The sequence below is a fragment of the Ursus maritimus genome, unplaced genomic scaffold (genome assembly GCF_017311325.1).
Source record: "Ursus maritimus isolate PB19 unplaced genomic scaffold, ASM1731132v1 scaffold_19, whole genome shotgun sequence".
NCBI lineage: Eukaryota > Metazoa > Chordata > Mammalia > Carnivora > Ursidae > Ursus > Ursus maritimus.
In genome coordinates, this window is record NW_024424341.1 from 30,684,823 (window position 1) to 30,710,654 (window position 25,832).

A 25,832-nucleotide genomic window follows, 5' to 3' on the forward strand; every position below is an offset into this window, starting at 1 on the left:
TGAGGCTGTTCCTGACAGGAAGCAAAGGGAAGGAGACAGTTCACAGAAGCATGGCTGAGTGGCTGACCTGGGAGGAGCGAGGGTCCCCCAGACTTGGAAAAGGACAAAGTTTGGGAGGTCCGGTGTGTCATGGGAAAAGAGCCCTGCTTCATGGAAGCATCCCCAGGAATTGGCAGGACCTCAGATGGTGGTGCTAACGCAGGGAGGAAGGGATGCATCACCCCCGCCTGCAGGGCTGATATCCAAGTGCAGGTGTGGAGAAGCAGGAGGAGACACCCATATCGATGCCTGATAACAGCAACAAGGTAGAGCAGAAGGAGACAACAACCACTTATGGACTGTTCCAGACAGTCTCCCAGCCTGTGAATTGGGATCATCATTCCCATTTCAAAGATGAAAAAACCAAGCGATAACTTGTCCAGGGCCACACACACTTGGATGTGAATCCCGGTCACTTGGTTTTCTATTTGCCCCTGCACTTTCCCTGGCTGCTCATTTATCAGTACCGATACCGATTTATTATCAGTACGTCCTGGAGCTGAAGTATACGCAGTCAGTCAAGATGAGGCAAGGCTTGACGTGCCTGCTCGGTCATCTGCAGGCCTCTTGTGATTTAGCCAAACTCCCTGCCTGGCCCTCTTGGCCAGCGTCTATAGAGGAGTCCGTCCATGGATTTAAGGCTATACATGGTATTAATATTCAAGGAAAGGAATGATACAAGCAGGCTAGATAAAATCCTAACACACCAGTCCCTGTCCCTGTGGAGGTCTTGTTCATTGCCACAAAGGATACAGAGCTGTGGCAGCAGAGAGCCTGGGCTGTAATCCCAGCTGGGATTACAGACTGTAAGATACAGGATCAGTGAGTCTCTACTGAGCCTCACTCATTTTCTCTACAGAACAATTACTATCATTCCCATTTCACGTAACGCCTTTGTGAGGGTTTAGTAAGACAACGGGGTGAGATGCTTAGCCAGGTGCCTGATTAATACCAAAGCCCTCCAGCTCCTCTCCAAATGTAGATCCATGTTTTCTTCTTCCCACCAAGAGGAACATCCGGGAGCCTGGACCCTGAAGGGCACACCCCACTCCCCCAGGGCCTAGACCATACTCAGTATCCACACAGACACGGCTTAAACTAGGTGACCTCTTTAAGACCTCCCTAACCCCTCACTGAGATTCCTGTGATTATTTTAAATGACAGAGAGAGAAGAGCAGCAGGACGTGAGGACAAAGAATGTTAGTTTTTCTAACAGCTGGAAAAGAAAACAAAATGAAGAAAAATATTCCCCATGAAATTCTTACAGTAAAAAATATAAACCATGCTGTCTTTAACTGGGGGTCACAGAGTAAGTTCACACTGTACTCGGGACACGTATACCTTGCGATTGTCCGACAGCTTCGGCACAGACAGACAGTGTTAATCATTTTCTGATGGTTGCTCTGAGCTGTGGCTTTGGCGAGTGAGAAAAGACAAATTCCCAGAGTCGAAAACTGAAAAAGAAACACGGTACAATCATGGGAATTAAGGGGGGAAAGACAGTCTTGGGCCGGGTTATTATATATTCCTGGTGAAGTCGGGCGAGGACTTCTCGGCTGTGAGCTGCCACCAGCGCCTGTGCCAAGACCCTTACAAGGGAGCACGGGCAGCTGCCGGACCAGGGTGAGGTCTGCTCCCCTGAAGGACACTCAGCAATGTCTGGCAAGAGTTGGGGGGAAGGCATCGCAGGCATCGAATGGCTAGAAGCCAGTGATGCTGCTAAAATCTCCTACAATGCACAGGAGAAACTCACCCCTACATCCATCTCAAGTAAAGGGATTTATCCAGCCCCAGATATCAACAGTGCTGAGGCTGAGAGACCGGGCACAACCTACAGAGAAATGCAAGTTCATGGCTCCGGGCAACAGGCAAGACCAGACCCCCAGACCCAGCACGCAATCCCGACTCCTCCTTCCTTCCGTCCTCAGGGCCACGTGTACCCTCAGCCCCCGTCTGTGTGTCTTTCCTCTCTCTCCCTTAACACTGAAAACACATCACTTGTCAAGTCCTAAACACACTGGACACTTGCACAGCACTGTCTGGTGGCTCTAGCTGAAATATCATGGTAACTCTGTGTGGGATGACTGGTTATGATTCCTATTTTACACACCGGGAAACTGAGGCTCTGCACAGTAACACAAATTGCCCAGCTGTGAAGTGGCAGAGACAGGATTCAACTCCAGGCCCATCTGATTTTGAAGCATCGACTCCCGACTAATCACATCAATGCGCAAAGCTTAACCGTACCTACCACCTGAGCACACCCAGCAGATCACTGAACATTCCTGAGCTCTGTCTTCCCAGGAGATGGAGACAATCATCGCTTTATAAGGTCGCCTGACTTGAGAATAATGGAAGGCGAGAAAGACTTTCTTGGGAGCTCAAGCAGATAATCCCTGAGGCGATGATGCCCAGAAACTTCCTATGGTTGTGTAGAAGAAACTAGAGTTCTCATGCTTTCTTCTAGTTCTAAGATTCCAGATTCTGGCCAAACCTTAGCAATTCTTCAGGGCTGGACTCCAACCCCTCTCTCCTCTCTTGGTTCCCTAATACTTTCCTTGGCCTCTGAACCACAGGTGACCTCTCCCTATGAAACCCGACAGTGTTGTTTTGTAGACCTAGACCCAGTCATCTTTCTTTCTTGTCCAACTGTAGAATTCCACCTGCAAGCAGGTCACCGTAAGTTTCCTGAAATAGGAGTTCTAGGGCCAGATGTTAGGCTCTGTCAGAACACATTACACAACGGTTGCAAACGCTTAACAAACACACACTGGACGAGTTTACTTAAGAGCTAAATGACGAAGTAAGAAGCTCGATTATGTGCTAGGTGATTCCATACACCGATCTCATTTGATCCTCCCAAAAACCCATGAGGTGTGAGGATGTTATCTGACTCTCCTGGTCACTCCTCCCACCCCTTTGAATTATTCTGAGGCGGCTTCAGTGCCCTCATACCCCCCTCTTCTACTGTATGAATGGGGATTCATCTTTCTAGGACTCATTTTCTGCCTCTGGTAAAGGTGGAGGTTGAACTCAATCAATGGCTGAACTCAGCCATGGTAGAAGGGTAGCAGGGTCCCAAGAGGCTGAATTTGGGGCCTTATTTTGATCCATCATGGGGGTTTCCACTATTGCCAGTGCTGCTTTCGCTAGGTCACCCATGCCACCGTTGGGTAGTGGCCATCCGTAAGTACTCCAGCATGGCACTACCCAACAGAGAAAGACGTTCTTCTCAGCAGACCCCTCCATCGACTGGACGGGGTACCCTCATTTCTCTCAAGGTTCCACACTTACTGTTCAACCTCTACAGGTATCCCCTAGGCATCCTCTGGAGGTTTATCCTCTTCCAGAAAGCAGCCTTGAAGGGAGACACAAGTCAATCTTGCTAGCTTATCTTATCTTCCCTCTGCTTCATCCCACCATTCTCTTTCCCCACTGCCATTCCTATCACCTTCTTGAGGAATCCTCACATTCTTTCTTGTATGGAGCCATTCCCCTGCTCCTCAACCCTTGGATAACCTCCCTCTCTTGGAAAATCCAACTCTGTAACATTTATAAGCATACACTTTCAAAAGAAAAGTCCTGTTAAGTCTCCCTATCAACTTTTCCAGATATGATGGTAAGGTTCATGAGTACGAACAGAAACATTATTCCCTTTTCACCTTCCCTGAGTGTACAAAGAAAAAGAAAAAACCCACTCATCTCATCATTCCATCATTGTTTCAGTGATTAACCAGAAAACGTCCAATTTTCTTGAAACACTCATTTTTTATCTTCTTGTTTTTTTCCATCGGTCTCCCCCACTCTGTATTTCCCAGCTATCCACCAGAAAACAAGGAAAAAACACATAGGATACACGAAGGCAACTGCATCCCATCCATTCTCCCCAAAGTGCACGATCAGGTCACGTGGAGGGAGATTAATGTGATTCTGAGCTTGGAAATGTGCTCCTTTATGATTATTAACGAGGGTGCCTTGGAAGGAAAGGACTTTGCAAACACAGCAGTTTAAAAAATGTATTTTCTTCCTTGTTTATGAGACGCAAATATATATAATTCAGGGCAAGGGTTGAGCTTTTCTGTTATGATGTGCCAGGGATTATTTATCACAATCGCAAATAATTTCCCAGTACAAATTATCCTCATCTTATCATCCAAATGTACTTCCCTTCCACATCACTCATGTCATGCTGAAATCTAAGGCCATAAAGTTGAGACCATGAAATAAGTCTTCCTTCGGATGGCAGCATATGGTGTCTGTTGGTTGGGGTTTTTTAAAGCACGATCAAATTTACCACTGTCAAAGACTGCCCTCCCAACTCTTTCTCAGCTGGTGACTCTGGTGTCTGAAGCTGATAGGAAATTATGCATTCGAGAAAATATGAGATTCCAAGAGAGACGAAGCCAAAATAATCAGGAGTCCACCAGAAGAGAACCCACTCTCCACAGCCAGTGCTCCGTGTCTATCACACTGATTGAAGCCATCCAGAGGTAAAAACATAGCCTCGGAGATATGTGGGACTTAAGGATGACAGCTAAGGCGTCCTACTCAAAACACAAGATGAATGTCCACAAATGTGTGCTGGACCGCTCTAACGATGTTGAAAACCTGGCAGGTTGGAGTATTTGTGTGAAAGGAATATGAACTCTGATTAGTGAACCTCTGTGAGAGGCATAGCACATTTTTCTTTATTACACAGGGAACTTTTTATTAATATCCATGAAGAAGCACAAGATATAGAAGAAGAGAAAACCAAAATACGGAGTTTTGTGCTTTTATTGGGAAAATAAAACCAGATTTCAGGAAACCTCAATTTTCAAAAAAAATATTGCTCTTCAACAAAGCCAACACGAAAACGGGTCCAAGTTGAGTCCCATGACACGATGCAACTTTAGAAAATAGTAAGAAAATCAGACAATACAAAAGCAAATAAAAATCATCTCAATTCCTAAAAAAAGGGGAGTCAAAAGAATGCTTTGCATTTATCTTTAATAAAGATTCTATTTAGATGTGATCTGTCAAGTATTTTGAGGTATGTGTCCGTTGTTTTTGCAAAAGAAAGTGTGGAATGTTCATTTTTCCTTCAATGGAACATATTTTTATGATCCCTCAAACTTGTTTTTTGTTCCTTATCCACAAACAGGCTTTGGTTGCTAGGACGCATTGTCAAACTCCAGCGGGGGCACAACCACAAGCTCTAATATCAAGGACCATATTCCTGCTCAGAGAGGTGGAATGACTTGCTTAAGGTCACACAGCAGATGATTAAAACAGAAGGCACGGGTCTGGAAGTTAAGAGCCTTGGGTACTGGCCCTGGAGCTGCCAGGCTCAAGCTCCGCCCCTTAAAAGAAAATCTCCTGAGATTAATACATTTTCTATCTTTAGAAGCAAACTCCTCGAATCTCTCTTGTCCCTTTATGTATCCTCTGCACCCATGGAATCCTGTAGCCAGTTTTCCCGTAACTTGGACCACTCCTGTAGCGGACTTACATCTGGAACCTTTTCCTCCCATCAAGCACCAAGCCCCTTGTGTCTCTAAAGACCCCTGCAAAAATCTCTTCTCCTCCATTAAGCCCTCTGTGACAAGGTGTGAGCCAGAATTCCGCCTTCCCATTGCAAGGATCAGCACGTGGGGTGCTGAACAGAAGAACACACAGAACCAGTTCATCTGGGGCCTGACTGGATATGCGAGAGAAAGTTCCAGCTGCTTAACATCTGTTCAGCACTATCATACTCTGCACACGTCCTCAAAGTCGTTGCCTCGGTCTTTGGGACTCATTTGGATCTCCCGATGCAGCCATCGGCAGCTCACGTGGGAGGTGGCGGAAGGAAGAGAGCTCTCCGTTATGAACACTTCTTAACTGTCTTTCAACTAGAAATGGGGGACATCCAAGTAGGTGGCCACCAACATGGTGGGCTTTGGGGCGTATCAGAAAGCTTCTATAATCCAAGATTACACCCTTGGCAATTACCTAAGGTTGCCACCACGCAAGCCACTCCTTATGGTTTGCAAGGAGGCGTGCACATTTAAATAGTATTTTATTACCTGCTGAGGATCATATGCTGGAATGAGACAGCTCTAGACTAAGAACATCTGGGCTTCAGTCTCTGCTATAACACATAGGACAGGTGTGAGTGTCGGGTAAGCGTCATTCTCCTCTTCTCCAAAGTGGAATTAAAAATACTTGCCCTGTTGAGCTCACAGAGTTGAGGCAAAAATGGGATTAAATCATGTATGGAACAGCAATTCGAAACTTCTTATCGAGGTAAAGTACACATACAGAAGAATGTGCCTTTCAGAAGCGTACATTTGTGAATTTCCCCACCCTGAGTACACCCGTGTAACCAGCACCCAGCTCAAGAAACAGGGCACTACCCAGAAGCTCCATTTGCCCTCTTCCAATACCTTCTCCCATCAAGGGTAACTACTGTCCTGATTCTAATACTAAGAATTAATTGTGCCTTTCATACTTTCATATATAAATGGGATTACGCAATAGATATCCTTTTGTGTCCTTTCACTCAATATTATGTTTGTTAGATTCAACCGTGTTGTGAGTAGCTTTAATCAGTTGTTCTCCTCATATGATATTCTGTTCTATGAATAGAATACAGTTTTTTAAACCCACTACTATTAAGTGGAATGTATGAATAGTGCTAAGCAATTCATAAACTTACAAGAAATATGCAAAGAAATTACCATCACCACCGTAAGTCTGTTCTTCAGACATGGAGGCCTTGGGAGAAAATATGAAGTGGCAAAGTCAGAGTGGGAAAAGATAAGTAAAGATCCAGGATGAGATATTTTTGGGGTGAAGAGAAAATATATGATGTAAGATCCATCACAAATGTGAGATGTTGCCAAATGTTTTCAAATGCAGCCATTTATTTCAGCAAATATTTGAGTTCCTATAATCTGCTGAAGGCTTTGCAGTATTTCATACGATTCTTTCTTTATATATTTTATTTATTTGAGAGAGTGTGAGCACCAGTGAGAGAGAGTAGGTGGAGGGGCAGAGGGAGAGGGAGAGAATCTCCAGCAGGCACCCCGCTGAGTAGGGAGCCCCACACGGGGCTTGATCTTAAGACCCCGAAATCATGACTGGAGCCGAAACCAAGAGCCAGACACTTAACCGACTAAGCCACCCAAGAGCCCTTAGTATTTCATATGATTCTAATAAAAACCCTACAAGGAAGGAAGTATAGGTATCCTTATCCAGATGGTTATAGAACAAAACTGAAGCCCAGAGAGGTATGCATCAACCAGCTGAGGGCAGCGAGTAGAGGAAATTCATTCATTTGTACATTGATTCATTCAACAAAGGTTTATCGAGCTTCCAGAATATGCTAAACACTATGCAACATGTTAGAGATAAAATGTGCAAAAAGACAGAAGCCCTCATGTCAATTACAGCATAGTTGAAATGATGGTCACTGATCAGTAATTGCCCAGGGAAATGAAAAACTGTGAACTATGTGCTTTAAGAAGGAGAGACCCATGGTGTCCCTAGAGCATCGTGTGTGGATGCAGTGGGGAGGGGAGAGAGCTGATGGCTGCACTGAGGTCTGAAGAATGTGTTGGACTTGACTGGATGAGGAGGAGGAAAGACCCTCCCAGGTGGAAGGAGCAGCCTTGGCAGAAAGGAGCAGGGCAGGTGTGAGGGGTTAGAAGATGCTCTAAAGGAACCCAGAAGCTGTAATAAGTTTTGTCTCTAACCTGGGAGTAGTGGAAAGTGGTTCTCTAGATAGGCCAGGACTGTTCTCCAAATGCCATGAAATTCAACAAGGAAATATGACAGAACACGTACTTGCTGTGTACCAGCAGCTAAAGGAAGGACACCGAAATCTGCACCCCTGAATTTTTAAAATAAAAGATACTTGAAAAAATGCTTAATGGATTCCGCTTGGGTTAAAAGTCATGCTCACTTGGCAAAACCATTCATCACTCTGCAAAAGGAACGGGCAGGTGGATTCTCTGTCTGCAGGGTTCCCAGAGACCTTCTGATCAAGGGGCACGGGGTTGGCTGTCCATACTGGACACACTGGCTGGGGCCGCAGAGGAGGAGGAGGAGGGAGCACCAGACGAGGAAGGCGAGGACGAGGCTCCTTGCCCTTGCCCAAAGGCCAACACTGGTCCTCCTGACTGCTCTTCTGAGGCCACCTACAAGACCACAGCATCGCCGTGGGGACCGCGACGTGAGGTTTCGGTTTTTCGGCAGGATTCGAGGTATCTCTGGCTGCCAAAGTCTACTAAACTTGAGAGGCACCGCCTTGCATGGAGCTCCCCAGAGAAAAGGGCAATGCCTGGATTATACCTCGATCATTGCCATGAAGTGAAGGGTCTTCTCATTTGATAACAATGATATTTTTAAAGTCTTTGCTAAGTATTGCGAGGGCCTTTCTCCAAGAGTATGAAACAACCCTTATGTTTCCTATCAAAAGGAGAACAAAAATAAGGCTCTACAATTTCTCACATTAGAGCTGGTGTCATATACTTCTCTTTTGCAGTGTTTGGCAACCTTGATGTATTTGCCTTTTTATTAGTTACATTCTCAAGCCCAGCAAAGGTTTGCCTTCTCAATGTGTTTTGAATTAGATTCATGAAAGCTATAAAAAAAATAAATAACTGGCCGGAATTAAGCTAATAAAGTCCTAAAAGACTAAAGAACTGTGCTGTTGTGAGAGTAAAGTTCTTTTTTTTTTCCCTGAGAATTCTGGTACCTGCATTAAATATCTATATTTTATAGGATCATAGACCCTTCGGAACAGAGGGAAGATTAGAAGCCCAAGTGGTCCAATATCCCATCTGAGGTTCCGTTCCATTCTGCCACACTCCAACCAAATGCTTTTTCCCCTCTGTTGCCCAAACACCTCCAGATAACTGTGGTCCATCAACCTCATTTTGGATATCAACACTGGTGCTCAATGTATAATAATCTCACCAGGTTTTTCTGATTTTCTCAATGACTATCATACACCTTGTTGAAAACCAGAGATCTTAGAGCCTTAGCATTTCTAACAGCCATATTCTGAAACAAGGAAGGCAGAATTAATTTAACATGGCTGATTCTGTTGACTTTTAGTTATCATCACTTCATTTTCTGAATTTCTTTTAAATAATTTATTTACAAATTGCTACACATTAAGACAGTCAGCTGAACTTAAACTGCTCCATAAGTTATGGGTCAAAATCTTCAGGTTCACTTTTTTTTTTAAAGATTCTATTTATTTACTTGAGAGAGAGAGAGAGCACAAAGGGAGAGGGAGAAGCAGACTCCCCACTGAGCAAGGAGCCCAACGTGGGGCTCGACCCCAGGACCCCGGGGATCACAACCTGAGCCAAAGGCAGGTGCCTAACTGACTGAGCCACCCAGGCACCCCTAGACTTATTTTTTAGAGCAGTTTAAGGTTCACAGAAATACTGAGCAGAAAGGATGGAGTTCCCACATACTGTCCTCTGTCTCCCCACATGCACAGCCCCCCAGCCATCAACATCCCCCACAGAGTGACACAGAGTGGCCATCAATGAACCCACACGGACACATCATGAGCACCTAAAGCCCATAGTTTACACTAGGGTTCACCCTTGGCGTCGTACCTGCTTTGGGTCTGGACCAACGTATAAGGACCCGTACCCACCATTCTAGTATCACACAGAGTAAATGTCACTATTCTAAAAATCCTCTGTGCTCTGCCTGTTCCTCCCTCCCTCCCCCCAATCCCTAAAAACCACTGATCTTTCGCTGTCTCCACAATTTTGCCTTTTCCAGAACTGGCTTCTCTCATCTTGTAACATGTATGTGCGTCTTATCATGGCCTCACAGTTCATTCCTCTTTAGCACTGAATAATAGTCCATGATCTGCATGTACCACAGTTTCCTTATTCACCTTCTGAAGGACATCTTGGTTCATTCTAAATTTTGGCAATTATGAATAAAGCTGCTATACACATCCCTGTTTACGTTTCATGTGAACAGAAGATTTCAGTACATTTGGGTGAATACCAAGGAGCGTGATCGCGGATCCAACGGTAAGGCTAAGTTTACCTTGGAAACAAACTGCCAAGCCAGCCTTCAAAGTGGCTGTAGCATTTTACATTCCCACCAGGGCCGATCTTTTATTCATTTATTTGTTCATTTACTCCAAAAATGGTCACTGAGCCTCCACAGCAGGACCAGCATAGGGAACAGCAGGGTGAACAAAACAGAAGTGGTCCCGCCCTCCTGTGCTTTGCACGCAGAGGACTTGCTAGAGTTATCTGAGAGGTTATCCTGAAAGAGGAGCTGCTTCTTGGCACTGTCTCAGGAAATGTCTAAAGAGCAGAGGAAATAGCTACTTCCATTATCCTCTCAGGGAGGGCATCCTGGCAGAGTAAAAGGTTCTCCCCACACCCTGAAGGGTTGGCTGACTGGAGAAGAGAGGGTCGCAAGGCACAGCTGGCTTGACCATGGAGAAGGATTTGACAAATGGGTTTGACCGCTGAAGAATGGTGTGTTAGTCCCCATGCAGACTTCAACAGTTCATGTCCTTTTCCCCCGGAGTTGTCCTTTGACAACTAAGGACATAGTGGTTTCAAGCTGCAATGAACCTCAGGGTTCAGCCACCCCATGACTTTCAAATATTTTAACCACTGAGATCCCTCCTCAGAGAAAATCCTAGATGAAATCACAATGTGTAAATCAAGTAAGGTGGGTACATTTGTTTCCTATTGCTTCTACAATAAATTATGCAAACATCGTGGCTGAAAACAACACAAATCTGTTATCCAGAGATCAGAAGTCCCAAAGCCAAGGAGTCAGCAGGGTGCATTCCTCTCCGAAGCCTCTAGAACAAAATCTACTCCTTTTTCCAGCTTCTGGTGGCCACCTGATTCCTTGTCATGGCCGCTTCCTCTGTCTTCAAAGCCAGCAGCATAGCATCTCCCCCCTCCCTGCCTCTTCCCTCCACCCCACCCTTACTCGTACCCCTCCCTGCCTCTCTCACCACCTCTCCTTGTCTCACGCTGACTCCCCAGCCTCCTTCTTACAAGGGGCCTTGTGATTACACTGAACGCACCAGGATAACCCAGGATAATCCCCCCATCTCAAGACCCTTAACTTCATCACACCTGCAAAGTCCTTTTGCCATGTAAGGAAACACATTCATAGGTCCCAGGGGTCAGATGTGGACATCCTTGGGGGCTGTTACTCACGCTACCACAGTGAGGGTGCTCTGGTGAGAGGACGGTGGAAGTTTAACACCTACACAACTCCCAATACTGCACAGACCGCGATTTTAAAGCAACTGGCCCAGAGTCTTCCTTAGATCATTCATGAGGAAACAAGGGTCCCAAGGCAGGAAGTGACTTCTTTTAGGACCCATAAAAGTTTTATGGAAGATCAAGGGCTAGGATCAACTCCTGGTCCCATGTCCTTTCCCTTAACCTCATTACTTTAAAAGGCCTTCCTGTGAATGATATCAACAACAGTAACAAGGAGCAGAGTTTTGGAATAATACAAGCCCTGGTCAAAACTGCCATAGAGCTTTGCAAAATGAAGGCACAGACGAGGTTTCCTTGGGCCATGGAAAACTGACATCGTGCTATCAATTGAAAGGTCTTCCACTCTGGAAACATCTTAGTAAAGCAAATCCTCGTTGCTCAGCAGCTAACTGCTCGCTGTAAAGCAGAAGTCTGGGCCATCTTAATTGGAATTTAAGACCCCTGGCAAGGTCCACAGAGACCAGAAGGCCTGTACATGGTCTAGCTGCATGGTGAGATCGGCCCCAAACCACTTGTCCTCACATTCCTGGCCTAGTGAGTAACCCATCTGCTCGCACAAGCCCGTGTCATTTACCACTTTTTTCCTGAGTCTCAAATATGAGCCACAAGTTAAAGACCTCGCAAAAGACTAGACTCTCTGACAGTTGGGGGATCTGGTGTTTATGAAGTTGGGAGATTTAAACTGACTGTGATTTGTTCTCAATTTAGGGCAGTGACAGACAAATGCCTCGAGAGTGGGCTGTGTGTGTGTGTGCATGCACACGCGTGTGTGTGTGCATGTGTACTGTGTTTGCATAGCATCTAAAACCCAGGCACATTTGGGCAGGTAAACAGTTCAAAAGTCCAGGGAGCCACAAGCTGGAGAGAAAGGAAAATAAACGCACACTTGAAATCAATTATACTACAAATTAAGTGGGACGATTGGCCGGAGCGCAGGGGTCCCCCGGATTGATGCTACCACACCTGGCGACGTCTGCTATACTAAAATGACTTTCAAGAATGAGTAAACAGGTCATCTCAGTCTGTCCACCTCTGAAAGATGGACATGCCACACCCCAGCCTCCGTGGGTGCTGGGCCTCTCCTGACCACGCTGGTGATAACCATCTGGCCTTCTCCACGCAATTCAAATCCCTACTGTGTCCCAGGCACTGCTAAGCACTTTAGAAAAATCTCTTTCCATCTTCACCACAATGTGTGAGCTAGATACTATCCTAGAATCAAACATTTCACTAATTGAAGCAACTGTAGCCATTGTAGCTCAGAAATGTGAATTACCTAACACCCTTGCAAGTGGGAAAGGTGGGATTTTTAACATAGGTTTATCTGATTCCTAAATCTGTATTCTTCCCGTCACACCAGGTTTTGGCCCCCAAGCTAATGCTAGGAGTGATTTATGATTACAGACATAAACTCTGTCTCCCAGGAGATGTCTGGCTCAAGCAGTAAACCCTTTAATTCACTGATTCATCTTTCAATTTAGCTCATATTCAAGGAGAACATGAGAGGATCCAAATATGCACTAGATCAGAAAGTTCCCTATCCTCGTGGCACCGACATCTACTGCGGGCAGGGACCCAGAGAGTCAATGAACAAACAGATAAATGCATTACTAGTTGTGATGTTGACAAGCATTAGGAAGACCATAACCAGATAGCTTTCATGGAGAAGAGGAGCTGACAATGTCCCACAAGGGAACACATCATTTTGTAAGGTAATGAGTTCCATGTCTCTGGAAGCATGTAATCAAAGGGTGGGCAACCCACGGATGTTCCCACCACTATGGGAAGCCAGTGTCACTGAGGGAAGTAGATATCCATCAACTTGAGTCCTTGTGACATTCATTCCACCTGTGGCAGGATGGGACATTCCCTGAAGATGTAGGAGGGGTTCCAGAGGAAAGGACTTGGGTTACTGGTTAGTATTCACAAAAACTGGGCCCATGCCAGGCACGTATCGAGCTGTTTATTACGGTTATTGTTGAAGAAGAAGCAACAGAAAAGAAGGTATTCAAATGACGAGGTGGAGGTGGGGGGGACACACACCAAAGTCATCCGCAGTCATGGCAGGAAAGGTGGGAAGCTCCGGATTCAGGCTGAGTTCAGGCTCCACCAAGATTGTTTGGGGGCCTAATCTCTCAACTCTGCAGAGTCGGGCCCACAGGAGAACCGCGTCTGATGATCTGCTCATACATCGGGGTCCAGCGCCCCTTTTGGCGCAGACAGGGAAGAAGTGTCCGGTCTGGGCTGGAAACTGTACAGGCACTTAAGGAGCACTTCATCTTAAAAGGGGAACTGTTTTGGGGCGCCTGGGTGGCACAGCGGTTAAGCGTCTGCCTTCGGCTCAGGGCGTGATCCCGGCGTTCTGGGATCGAGCCCCACGTCAGGCTCCTCTGCTATGAGCCTGCTTCTTCCTCTCCCACTCCCCCTGCTTGTGTTCCCTCTCTCACTGGCTGTCTCTATCTGTGTCAAATAAATAAATAAAATCTTTAAAAAAAGGGGGGGGGGAACTGTTTTGCTTTTGTCAAACGGGTTAATCTGTCCCAAATGTTAAAAACCCCTCATCCTCTTGAAAGATCAGCCGTCTGCAGGCTCAGTGTTCAAACAGCCAGACCAGGGGAGAGCTAAACCAAATACCTCCTCGGGCTCAGTTCTGCCTGTGCGTCCAACCGGCAAGTTCACATTGGGAAGAGATGAATGATTTTCACTTGCAGCCTGAAGAAAAATGTTGGCGGGACCTAGGTCCAAAATGGCAACATTCTGTAGAACATGGCGTGTCAGTGTGCCAATGGCAATCGGATTCCGGGGTAAAATAACGTCTCTGATTCAGCGCAAACAGTGTCTGTGCCCCCGGCCCAGTGACAATGTTCTCGGCTCGTGACTTCGAAACTAAAGTTAAGAATTCTCGGTGTTTTGAAAACCCCCTTCTGCACAAAGAAGGAAAAGGAGTATGTATTTCAAATTTTTAACATCTGGCAAAATTCCAAGATTTATTAAAACACACACAGCACAGAGCCAAGGATTTTGCTACACTACTTTTTTATGCTTTTTTTAAAAAGATTTTATTTTAATTCCAGTGAGTTAACATACAGTGTTACACTTTGATATACAGTTTCTCGTGCCAATCTTACAACCCAGTGGAGTAGAGACTTGGAGGATGAGTCCCTCCTCCCCCGCCGTTTATAGCTAAGAACACTGGGGCTCCGGGAGACTAAACTGCTGCCCGAGATCACACAGATGGTAAACTGGTAGAGCCAGGATTTGAACCAGTTCCATCTCCCTCCCGAGAGGCGGTGCTCAAGCACGGGCAGTTCTGCCCCCCCAGGGGACACTTGGCAACGTCTGCAGACATTTTTGGTTGTCACGACCAGGGAGGGTGGATGCTGCCGGCATCTAGTGGGTGGAAAAGCCAGGGATACTGCAAAAGGTCCCGACGCGCTCACAGCAGCTCCCCGACCACAAAGACCGTCCAGCCCCGAGGCTCAGAGACTCTGGTCCCCAGGCTGTGCTGTACATTATCACCCTTCCACCCGGCTCTTTGGTCTTCCTATCAATGCTCTCCCGCAGCACAAATCCCTCCAGGGTTTGTTTCAATCCCACTGTGCTCTACGTGGGTGGGTAAAGCACCGCATGCCTTCTGGAGTCAGAAACACAACATCGCAGCATCGCGCTGCTCTCACCTGGACTTCTCTCTCCCGCATCTGTAACTGCGAGATGCTTTCCTTCTCAAGGACAGCAGGTTTTCATCCACGTTTTCACTTCTAATCCTAAGAGCAACGCTGCGAAGTGAGAAACCTTTTTTTTTTTTTTTTTTTTTGCAGTGGAGGCTCTGATTTGTCCAAGGTTAACCAGATAAAAAGTCCCAGAACTGAAAGCTACCCACGTAAGCCCCGGTTCCCAGCCCCTTGCACTTGCCCACGGGAAAGCTCCTCCAACTTCAGCACGAATTTGCATTCACGGTAGGGCCTGTTTTGACCCTGCCCGCGACACATCAGAGCTCCGGTTCCAGAGGTCTCCAATGGGCTCCAGGAATGGGCCTTTCTGAGATGCCCCCCATGGGGTTTTGACACAGTTCGCTCACAGAATGAAATTTTGAGGAAGGCTGTACCATATAATGCTGGCTCTGAAGTGTATTTAATTGTCAAAAAACAACTGTGAAGATACTGATTTTATTTATTTAATAGTGAAATAACCAGAGACAGGCGATGCACGTGTGTGTAGATACCTGGAAAAGAAGGCAGATGGCTTCTGGGGTCCGTGAAAAGCACGACAGAGGGGTGACTGGCATGCCACAGAGATGTGCATTCCCCTGCCAGCTCTGCCTGGTCTCGGGAATTCTCCTGGGCCTCTCAAGGCTTTATTCTGCCATTGTTTGCTATCCACTGGTAAACAGAGCTAAAAATCATCTGCTTTTTAGAATACCCTCAGCATTAGATGTCGACGTCTGGGACGCACTTAGCAGGGTATGAAGATCCACTCAGCTAGACTCGATGAGCGCTTTTGCTGTTGTTTTTAGTGTTTGCATTGAGTCTGGTCAGCCGGTTGTGGCGACACAGCGGTGGTGGTGGCCCCCCCTTTGGCAGCACCAAGGGCACCCGTAATCCACCAGCAGCCCGGCGAGATGAAGCACCGTCCCCCTCACGCATTCCCCCTGCCCACTGAACCAGAAGCAGCAGCAGTGCAAAAGCATCTGAAATATTTTGAAATTTATAAACATGCCCAGAGCAACAGGCCGTCTTCCCGGCTCTGCTGAGAGAATGCCAGAGTCCCCGTTTTCCTCCTTACTGTGTCTCCGTTTGGGCTGCAAGTGACACATTCATGAATCAATGCCGAGATGGCAAAGCAAGGTCAGGTGATTGCATTTAGAGGTTTCCTTCGTATTTATGTGATGGTCTCTGTCTGAAGACCTGACCCGAGTCAAATGCATTCAGCTCTGTGGGATGGTGGGCGCTTCTGCAAGTCCCGACACAAAAGGAACAGCGTACAGATCACAGGGACAGGCGAGGCCTGGTGTCTGACGCAGGCAGCACAGGCTGCAGTGTTCACGACGTCCGCGGTGACCAATGAGCTCTTGCCCTGGGCCAGGTACACACCGGACCTGCAACACCTCAAAGACACGGTGCAGACATGCACCCTGTCCACAAGACGCCCAGAGCCCGGGGCGGCATCAAAATCACTGGGAGAGACGGGGGACTCCAGCCCGTGTGACTCAACACTGCCAAGGTCATGAACAACAGGGAAGGGCTGAGGAAGTGTCACTGACCAAAGGAGACCAGGGAGACACAGCAACTAAATGCAATATGGCAGCCTGGACTGTATCTGGAACAGAAAGAGGACATTAGTGGGGAAAAGGTGAAAAAAGTCCCCAGTCTGGAAGTAAGTTAACAGTAAGGTACCCACGTCGGTTTCTTCGTCTTGATAAATGAACCACAGCGGGTGTTTTAAGTTGCAGGAACTAGTGGAGAAGTAGAATGTTAACAATGGGGGACATGGTGTAAGGTCTAAGGAACACTCCACTATCTTCACAACTTTTCTGTCCGTCTAAACTACTCCAAAACTTTACGTTTATTTAAAAGAAGGAGGAGGAGGAGAAGGAGAGGGGAAGAGGAGGGCGGGGAGGAGAAGAGCTGGACGTTCTGGAAAAAAAAAAAAAAAGCCTATCTTTTGGTTCTGAGATGCTGGTTCAGTGGTTCTACCTTTTACTTCTTAAGGTGGAAGCAACAAAACCGGACTATGGTTGGGGTCCTTTCTGAGGCCCAGATGTTCAGCTTTTCTTCCATGAGATGAGTTGCTACAAATCTTCGTGACATCAGGTATCCCAGATTCCTCCAATAGTTTCCTTTGTAAGTTTAATTTAGCCGGAAAAGCAGTGGGTGTTTTAGATTGGGGAAACTCACGAATAAATCTTCAGGGAACTACTTTCTGTCCTTTTGGTGCTCCAAAGTCAGAATGCCAGGGAGAGTAGAGAATGAGTCACCTACTTATCCTCCAACGAGACAGGGCAAAGCACCTTCCATAATCATCCCATCAAGACTGAATACTAACTGGGAGGGAGGGGAGAATTTCCCCATGGGGAAGTTAGGATGCTGTTTCTGGAAAGAACATGAATTAAATTAAATGCAGGGCAGCACAAAGAATGGGGCTGAGGAATACGCATTTTAGCAGAAGTCCTCCCTCCTGGGTGATTCTTTTTCATGGGATAGAAGGATCCCACTTGAGAATCGCTGGTCTAGTGTGGCGGACAGATGCCAGTCATGATACAACACAGATGCTATTTGTCTTCTAAGGAAAGCAGAAAATGTAATTGGAGCGCAGAGAGAGACAGACCAACTCTGACCACAGAGATGAGGGAAGGCCCTATGGAAAATGTGGCAGTGAGCTGGGTCCTGAAATATGGGTAAGATTTCAGAGGGTGGGGAATGGCAGTATGAGAAGTTCTTTATTCATATTTTCCCTTTAAAATTAAAAAAAAAAAAAAAACAGACCAAAGGAGAAGAGGAACTGCTGTGGCCCAGTGTGGCTAGACTGTGGGGTGCAGGGGGATAGAGCAGTCGGTTCCAGCAGGAGAAGGGCTTCTGAATGTCCTACCAGGAGCTACCTGAGGGACCTTCTACACTCAGACCAATTAACATGAGGCACCCTGCTCAAAGACCTCCGGTCCCCTGGGAAGGCTGCAAGCTCCCTGAGAACCTGAGACAGTGAGCCTGGGTGCAGGGAGCTGAGGAAGGACGAAGGTGGAGTGAGTCAGATGACACGGAATGGAGATCTGAACCATAGCTGCCCTGGGAATGGACAGATGGTGAGATCTGGCAGAATAAAGATGGCAGACTTGGGACTTGAGTGGACATGAGCGGGCCATTTCTGACGTCTACTCGGACGACTGGGTGAATGGGGTGTACTTGTGGAGCCACGCATGGCTTTGGGGTCCTGGAGGCCTACTGACTGAGGAGGGGGCCCTCGCCTTCACACTCTGCAGGTGATGTCACCAGCACAGGAGGCCAGAATGGCGGTCCAGATGAACGGGGAGAGCCAAGGTCCCTGCTGGGATGATGGTGCAGAGTTTGAAGTCTGAAGACTGAAGCACGTACAAACTTCCAAGACTAATCAGTGAGGTCTATTGCCAGGACCATCACACTCCGCCATAGGAAAAAGGTTAGGGAGAGGTCAAGAAATGAGACTGTGAGTAGTGTGTCCTGTTCGCTCCATTTTATGCAATCGATGATCCCCTCAGGTGGCCACAGGCATGGACATTTGGCTTAAAGACCAGACAGAAACTCACAGAAGCACCTAGGAGACTGAAGTTTGATTGACTGCAAGAATGGAGAAATGACCTGAAACAGGGAAGGAGGGAGAACTGGAGTGTGGAATACCCTTCGAATTCATTACCACACAAGGGGAGGAGCTAAATTCGTGAGCTGGTCTGCATCTGCCAGCAGCATTCACTCCTTCAAAATATATTTATCAAGTGCCTCTATTAGAAACCGCGGACGCAAGGGGCACCTGGACGGCGCAGTCGGCTGGGCGTCTGACTCTTGCTTTCAGCTCAGGTCATGATCTTGGGGTCATTAGATTGAGCCCCACACTGGGCTCCACACTCAGCAGAGAGTCTGCTTGACTTTGTCTCTCCTTCTCCCTCTGCCCCTCCCCCGACTCTAAGATAAATAAATCAGTCTTTTTAAAAAGTGTGGATGCAAAACCACTGCTCTTGTAGGACATAGATTCAAGAAGGGAATCAGACACAAAGCAAATAAATGAATATATAATATGATGCCGGGCTGGTCTAGAAAGTCAGGGAATTAAGGGCTGGGCACAGCAAAGGATTGGTAGGCAGGCAGAGAGATTTGCGGTCACACTTAGTTTTCTCCTTCTGATTCAGGACATCAAACTTTGCCAAATGTAAGAGAATGATAATCGGATTAGTTAGAATACAAATTGTGAATGAACCAGATAGAGTTTGGATCATGAGGGGATCATTTTCTGATGAGTGAGAACCGTGGAGAGCAGCCTAGGATTGTCAGCTGGAATCAGAAAGACCTGGGTTTCAGTCTCAGCAACTCTACTGTGTGACCCTGTGTAAGTCACTTCACCTCTCTGAACCTTGGGGGTTTTGTAGCAAATATACATGAATACATCTTTGAAAGTCTGTGCGAAGGATTAGGAATAATTTACAGAAAGTGTTAGTATAGATCCTCTTGCAGGTGGTCACACGAGTTGTCAAAAGAGGTAGAAATTTGTGTTTCCTCTCCTGGGCAATCACTCTGAAAACCCAGCCAGCACTGTCTACTTTCCGTCTTGACAACTTAAATCGAATTGAATGCACGGAGATGATTCATGTTAATCATGTTACCCCAAAGAAGCTGTTGATTACTTCCTCCTGTCTCATCCCATAAAAAGTCTCAGTTCCTGTGCTTGCAGAATTGATTGTCCAATTCTTCCTTGAATCCTATGAGCTAGCCCACATATTTTTGTTGATTACCCAGAGAAGTTCTAGTGACTTGCTTCTAAAATGCCTTACTGAGTCACCAAATATCAGCAGTATTTGTATTCCTAATATGGAATATTATACTTGTTACATATTATTCATATTAGCATTAATATCTTTCTTACGATTAAAAATCTTAAATGGGCCCTAGGTTTGAGGATGACGGAAAGAGGGGTGCGACTGCACATGGTAATAGATTTTAGATTCCCCCCACCACCACCCCCAGCTCCTTGATAGTTGGGGAAACACCACATGCTTTGTCTAAAATGCACAGGATGTTTTACCGAGATCCTGGGCTCGAGAAGAAAGACAGCTATGTAAACTGTTTTCCTGCTTGCCACAACGGCTGTTTAAAAAAAACAAAACAAAACAAAAATATTGGATCTGGATGCCCATCTCAGAAGCGCAGAGCTCAGAGGGGTCTAAGTGAGACATGAAACCCCAGAGGTGCAGGGGTGCTAAGACTGAAAGGGCCCTTGCAGATCAGTGGACTACCCCGTGTTTCTCAAACCGGAGTAGACACAGGCCAAAATTTGATTATACTGTATCCTACCGCCGTGCAAATTCTACTTGGTGGTTGTTATGTTAGATTAGAATAAACATAAATATACACGGATTTTTGTGGTCTCGTGTTCATCCTTGAGAAATTTTGCTCCTAGGTTCAGCTGGCTCGAGCTCCATCTCCGGCTGTTTGGAGTTGACTCCAACACATTTTATAGATGGGAACACTGAGGAGACCCTTGGCCAGGGTCACACAGTGAGCAAAGAGCGGGGCCAGTCCCGGAACGAGGTCTCATACTTTTCCAACCCCATTAAGGAGGAAAGAGGTAAGTAGCAGGAGAAAATGTGGCTTTGGTTTCCCTTTGTTTTAAATCAAGGGTAATTTTTTTTCCAGATATATTCTCGGGTTTTTTGCGCTGTAGTTCTGGGGAGGTAAACTCATCCTGTGAGTTGTGTTTTCCTCCACGGGCTGGCTTTCTTCCATTCAAATCCCTGTCCACGGCCAAGGAAGGGCAGCACAGGGCAGGTCTTGTCTAATGCACCTAAAACCACCATTTATTTAGCAAGGCCTGCTGGTTTGCTGGGCTCAGTTGAAGCTTCTGTCACTTTTGCTACAAAAAAAAAAAAAAATCTTGAACAGGCTTTGGTGGTAAATCTGAGTCATCAAAAATCTTTCTAAATAAGATCTGGATGTATGAGGCGGCTGGAGATGAGAGCTCCCTGAATTCCCTTCCACACAGCTCCCTCCCCGCTCATGAATCACCACCCCATCAAAATCTCCACCACGCTGTGTCCATATTAAATATTGAGGATAACCCTCGGAGGCACGTTGGTGTATTTCCTTCATGCTTTATCACGTGCATCTTTGCACAACAGTTTTGATTATACGTATGTGTAAACATTTTCTCCTAAGTTGTCCGCGTAGTATTTCCTAAGATCTTTGTTATGTTATTACGAACTCTTCAGAGGTGTCATTTAGGACAGCTACACAGCCCTTAAATCATCCCCTGGTTGTGGGTAATTGAGATCATTTTCCATTTTTTTTTTTTGGCTAATAATAATTTAATTCGTAAATACAGGCATCTTTTTTTTTTTCCTAACCCTTCATATAGATTACTGAAAACGGAACAGCTGACATATCAGACTCCCTGTAATATTTGAGTGCGGTCATATTGTTTTATTCTAGCCAGCCTTGGGGAGCTGCATTGAAGAAAAAAAGACTCTTTGCCAGTTGCTATATAAAATGTAACAGTTTCCATATATTATCCTCCCTTCGCTCCTGAAGTTGAACTCCTGTCCAGGTTCTCCAAGTAGTTACGTCTCTTCTTTGGTGAAATACCTTTACATTTCCTGTGTCATTTGTTTTGCAAGGCCCTTCCTAAAGCCTACTTTTCCCATTAGGGGCCCTCGCATCCCTTCAGCATAAAATAATCCCTCTCCCTTCTGCAGGGCTGGCTTCCAAGAGGACCACAATCAAGTCGCAACAGTTATAGGAGGCTGTATAGAATACTTGGGTTTGCGTGTCCTCTCTCGATATGGAGGAAGGACACTGAGCTTTGCTCCCCAGATAGAGCACATATTCAAAGTCAGAAGGAAGGGACGAGGTCAGGAGGGCAGGACCACCTCCTTAGGTCGTGTCACCCTCAGGTGGGTGGGGATCACAGCAGAAGAGAGTGACCAGGAGACCCTGGTCTGTAACCTCCACTTAACCCAACCTCACTGGCCACCATGGCATCGACACGGGCCTGTCCATGAACTATAGATAGGACATAGTGAGCCTTTGAATAGTACATGTGCAGGAAGGCTTTGCAGCGGCGGGGCTGAGTCATTGATAAAAATCTAGAAGGTACTCTTTAGGTTCGGCCATGTTTAAATAATGCCAGATTTCCAACATAAAGGCTAATACCGTGGAAATGCACAGTTAAGAAATGTCACACTTGGGACAAAACTGGTAGCTTGTTGTAAACAGATGAATCTCATGGATTATTCTTTCCAAAGACCCTTGTTCTCAGGAACGTAAGAAACCCATGACTCTGCGTTCTCCTCCACCCTCTTTGCGGCACCTCACCTATCAGGAGAGGGTGATCATGCTTCCAAATTACGCGAATGAGCACGAGCCCAAGACTGATGTGCAAAGCTGCTCCTAGAGCTAGATGTGGGAAGAAGAATTACTCCAGCCTGTTGTTTTTGATTAGTCTCTTGTGCTCTGGTCTTATCTAGTCCCAGAAAACGAAAACCATATATTCCACCATACGTGTGCCAAATTGTATGTGTAATTTAGTGGAAAACCCCTAGCAATAAAGGAAGAAGTACTAAAATTATCAGCAGTTCCCTGGGCCCCAGGAAAGCTGGGATAACATTTTTGCAAACGTCAGAATGCCTTGCCCTTCTTGTATCTCAGACCTCAGAGTGTGTTTCATCGCTGCCTGAAATCATGCCACAGATCCAGTGTTGCTGATTATCAGAGGACAGGGGTGAAGACCGCGATGAGCCTCTATTTGCTTTCAGAACAGTTGAGTACATTAACGAATCTGAAACTTGTATATATTAAGGAATCTGAACCATTACTCCAAATACTAACGGATCAAGAAGTCCGATAAAGGGTGGGGGAGGGGGCATGGGTGTGTGCGTTCATTGCAGGTGCAGGGAAACTGAGCTGAGGTCAGGGCTTGGACTTAGCTGGTCTAATGCCAAACACAGTAGGAGGGACGATCATTACTCCATCACCTAGTTTAATATTAAAAACATAATTTACCACTCTCTGCCCAGTCCTATGCTAGCTATTCTTTGTTTTTGTTTTTTAAGATGCAGTGTTTTGTCCTTACACGAGGGGAGTAATTCAGAGCATAGATGTGGGTGCGTGTGTGTGCATCGAGATTACCGTTCATCACACACTACTGTGTGTCCTAAAATTGCACGCTATAAACATTTCATTAGGACCTTCTGCTTGGGTGTTACTGTCACCTGTGCAGTGGAAGTAGTGATGTCAGCATCTGAAAGTTAAGCTGCTTTCCCAAGTAGTGGGAATGCAAGGATGTGGACTCAGCTTTTCCAGTAGAGCAAAATACACGAGGCCACCACCTCCATCCAAAATTAATAATGATCCCCTCATGTGTAGACAGCTTTAAAGGTTCACGATACGCTTTCCCACACATTATTTCCTATAGTTATTCTCGGCAAACTGTGAATTTATTAGCCTATTTTAGAGAGGTAGAGATTAAGGCTGAGAGATGTGATGTTTCATTTAGGGAGAAAACTATGGGTAACACAGAAGCAAATGTAGCAAAGTAGCATGGAAATCGAATCAAGTCATTCTTCTGCTCAACGCCAATGGTCCTCAGGATAACATCTCAACTTCTTAAGACCCGACCTCAGCCTAGTCTCCATCTTCTCGGCCTCCAGACTCTGTATGTCAGCCACAATGAACACTTCTCGGCACCTCTATACCATCATGATAACCTCTAAGCACCAGGCCTCCCTACATGCTCGTTTCTTTCTCTAGAACAATGCAATTCCTACCACGCCTCTGCAGTTTCCATCTGGATAACGTCCACACTCTTCAGTTCTCTCCATTTGAAGGTCACTTCCTCTGAATGCCTTCCCTGAAGTCCACAGGCATGCACGAGACACCCCTCCTTTGTGCTTCCCCAGACCTTGTTTTGCCTCGTTAGAGCACTTTTTGTGCTCTAGCCATATTCAGCCATGAATCCATAATCTTCAATAGGCAGGAGATGCAGTGTCCCTCTGCCCACAAAGGGCTGGCCCCCAGTGAAGACACCCAGATGATGTGAGCCCCCTCAGAGCTTCTGTTCCTTCCTCAGGTGGGGAGATGTCAGAAAGCCTGAGAAAATTTGGGGGGACTTTCTGGGTAGGACAGTACTAGACTCTGATCCTAAGTGGTGGGGTGAATTTGCAGAGGGAAGGGGGGAGGAAAGGACATCCCCAATCTGGAAAATGGCACCAGGTCCTACTGAGAGTGACATCTGCATGCAGCAGGGAAGGACTCAGGCAGGTTCAAGAGGAGGGGGCACATTGTTAAGAAAGGAGAACAATAACCCGACATTTACTGTGCGCTTACTGTGTAGCAGTCCCTGTGCTTAGACCAGTGCATTCATAAACACTATAACCCCACAGCAACTCTATGGGAAGTAAATTTCCCAAGGTCACCTAGCTGGACGGTGGTGGGGTTTGAATTCCAAACTCTTCCTTGTGTTAGAGCCCATGCTCTTTCCATGTACAGTCCTGCATAATATGGGCACTGGGTTCGTCCAGTGGAAAGAGTGGGGCTGGAGATTTAAAATCCCGCTTCTACTACTGGGTGTTTACCCCAAAGATACAGACGTAGTGAAGAGAAGAGCCATATGCACCCCAATGTTCATAGCAGCATTGTCCACAATAGCTAAATCGTGGAAGGAGCCAAGATGCCCTTCAACAGATGACTGGATTAAGAAGTTGTGGTCCATATATACAATGGAATATTACTCAGCTATCAGAAAGAATGCATTCTCAACATTTGCTGCAACATGGACGGCACTGGAGGAGATAATGCTAAGTGAAATAAGTCAAGCAGAGAAAGACAACTATCATATGGTTTCTCTCATCTATGGAACATAAGAACTAGGAAGATCGGTAGGGGAAGAAAGGGATAAAGAAAGGGGGGGTAATCAGAAGGGGGAATGAAACATGGGAGACTATGGACTCTTGAGAAACAAACTGAGGGCTTCAGAGGGGAGGGGGGTGGGGGAATGGGATAGACCGGTGATGGGTAGTAAGGAGGCATGTATTGCATGGTGCACTGGGTGTTATATGCAACTAATGAATCATCGAGCTTTACATCGGAAACCGGGGATGTACTGTATGGTGACCAACATAATATAATAAAAAATCATTAATAAAAAAAAATAAAAAAATAAAATAAATAAAATAAAATCCCGCTTCTGGGGCACCTGGGTGGCTCAGGTGGTTAAGCATCTGACTCGATTTTGGCTCAGGTCATGATCTCAGGGTTGTGAGCGGGAGCCCTGCATCAGGCTCCGCACTTGGGCATGGAGACTGCTTGAGATTCTCTCTCTCCCTCTGCCCCTCGCCCCCACATGCTCTCTCTGTCTCAGTCTCTCAAAAAAATAGTAAAATAAAATCCCACTCGGAGAAATCAAGCACCCTCTATCAGCACAGCACAGATGCTACGGGAGGACGGTGAGCAGGAATTTCTTGGCAGGATGAAATCGGTGCTTTTGGAAGACTCTTCTGACATGGTGAAGGAAAGAAATGGAGGGGAAGAGAGTGGCAATCTGGAAAAAAATAAGCTATTGGAGTGGTTCAGAAGAGAGAAACAAAAGAGAAGAGATGGTTAAAGACGCATTTAGAAAGTGCTGGGGGCGGGGGTAGCAAAGCAGACCAATAATTCAGATTATCGCATGAAGACACAGCCCTGGGAAGAGACGTGCTGGTAAATCTTTACTAAGGGGCTCTACAGGGAGGAGCTCTGCCTTGTAGGGCATTGGTGTATATACTTGCCAGCATGGCTGATCTTCAGCGATCAGCATGACATC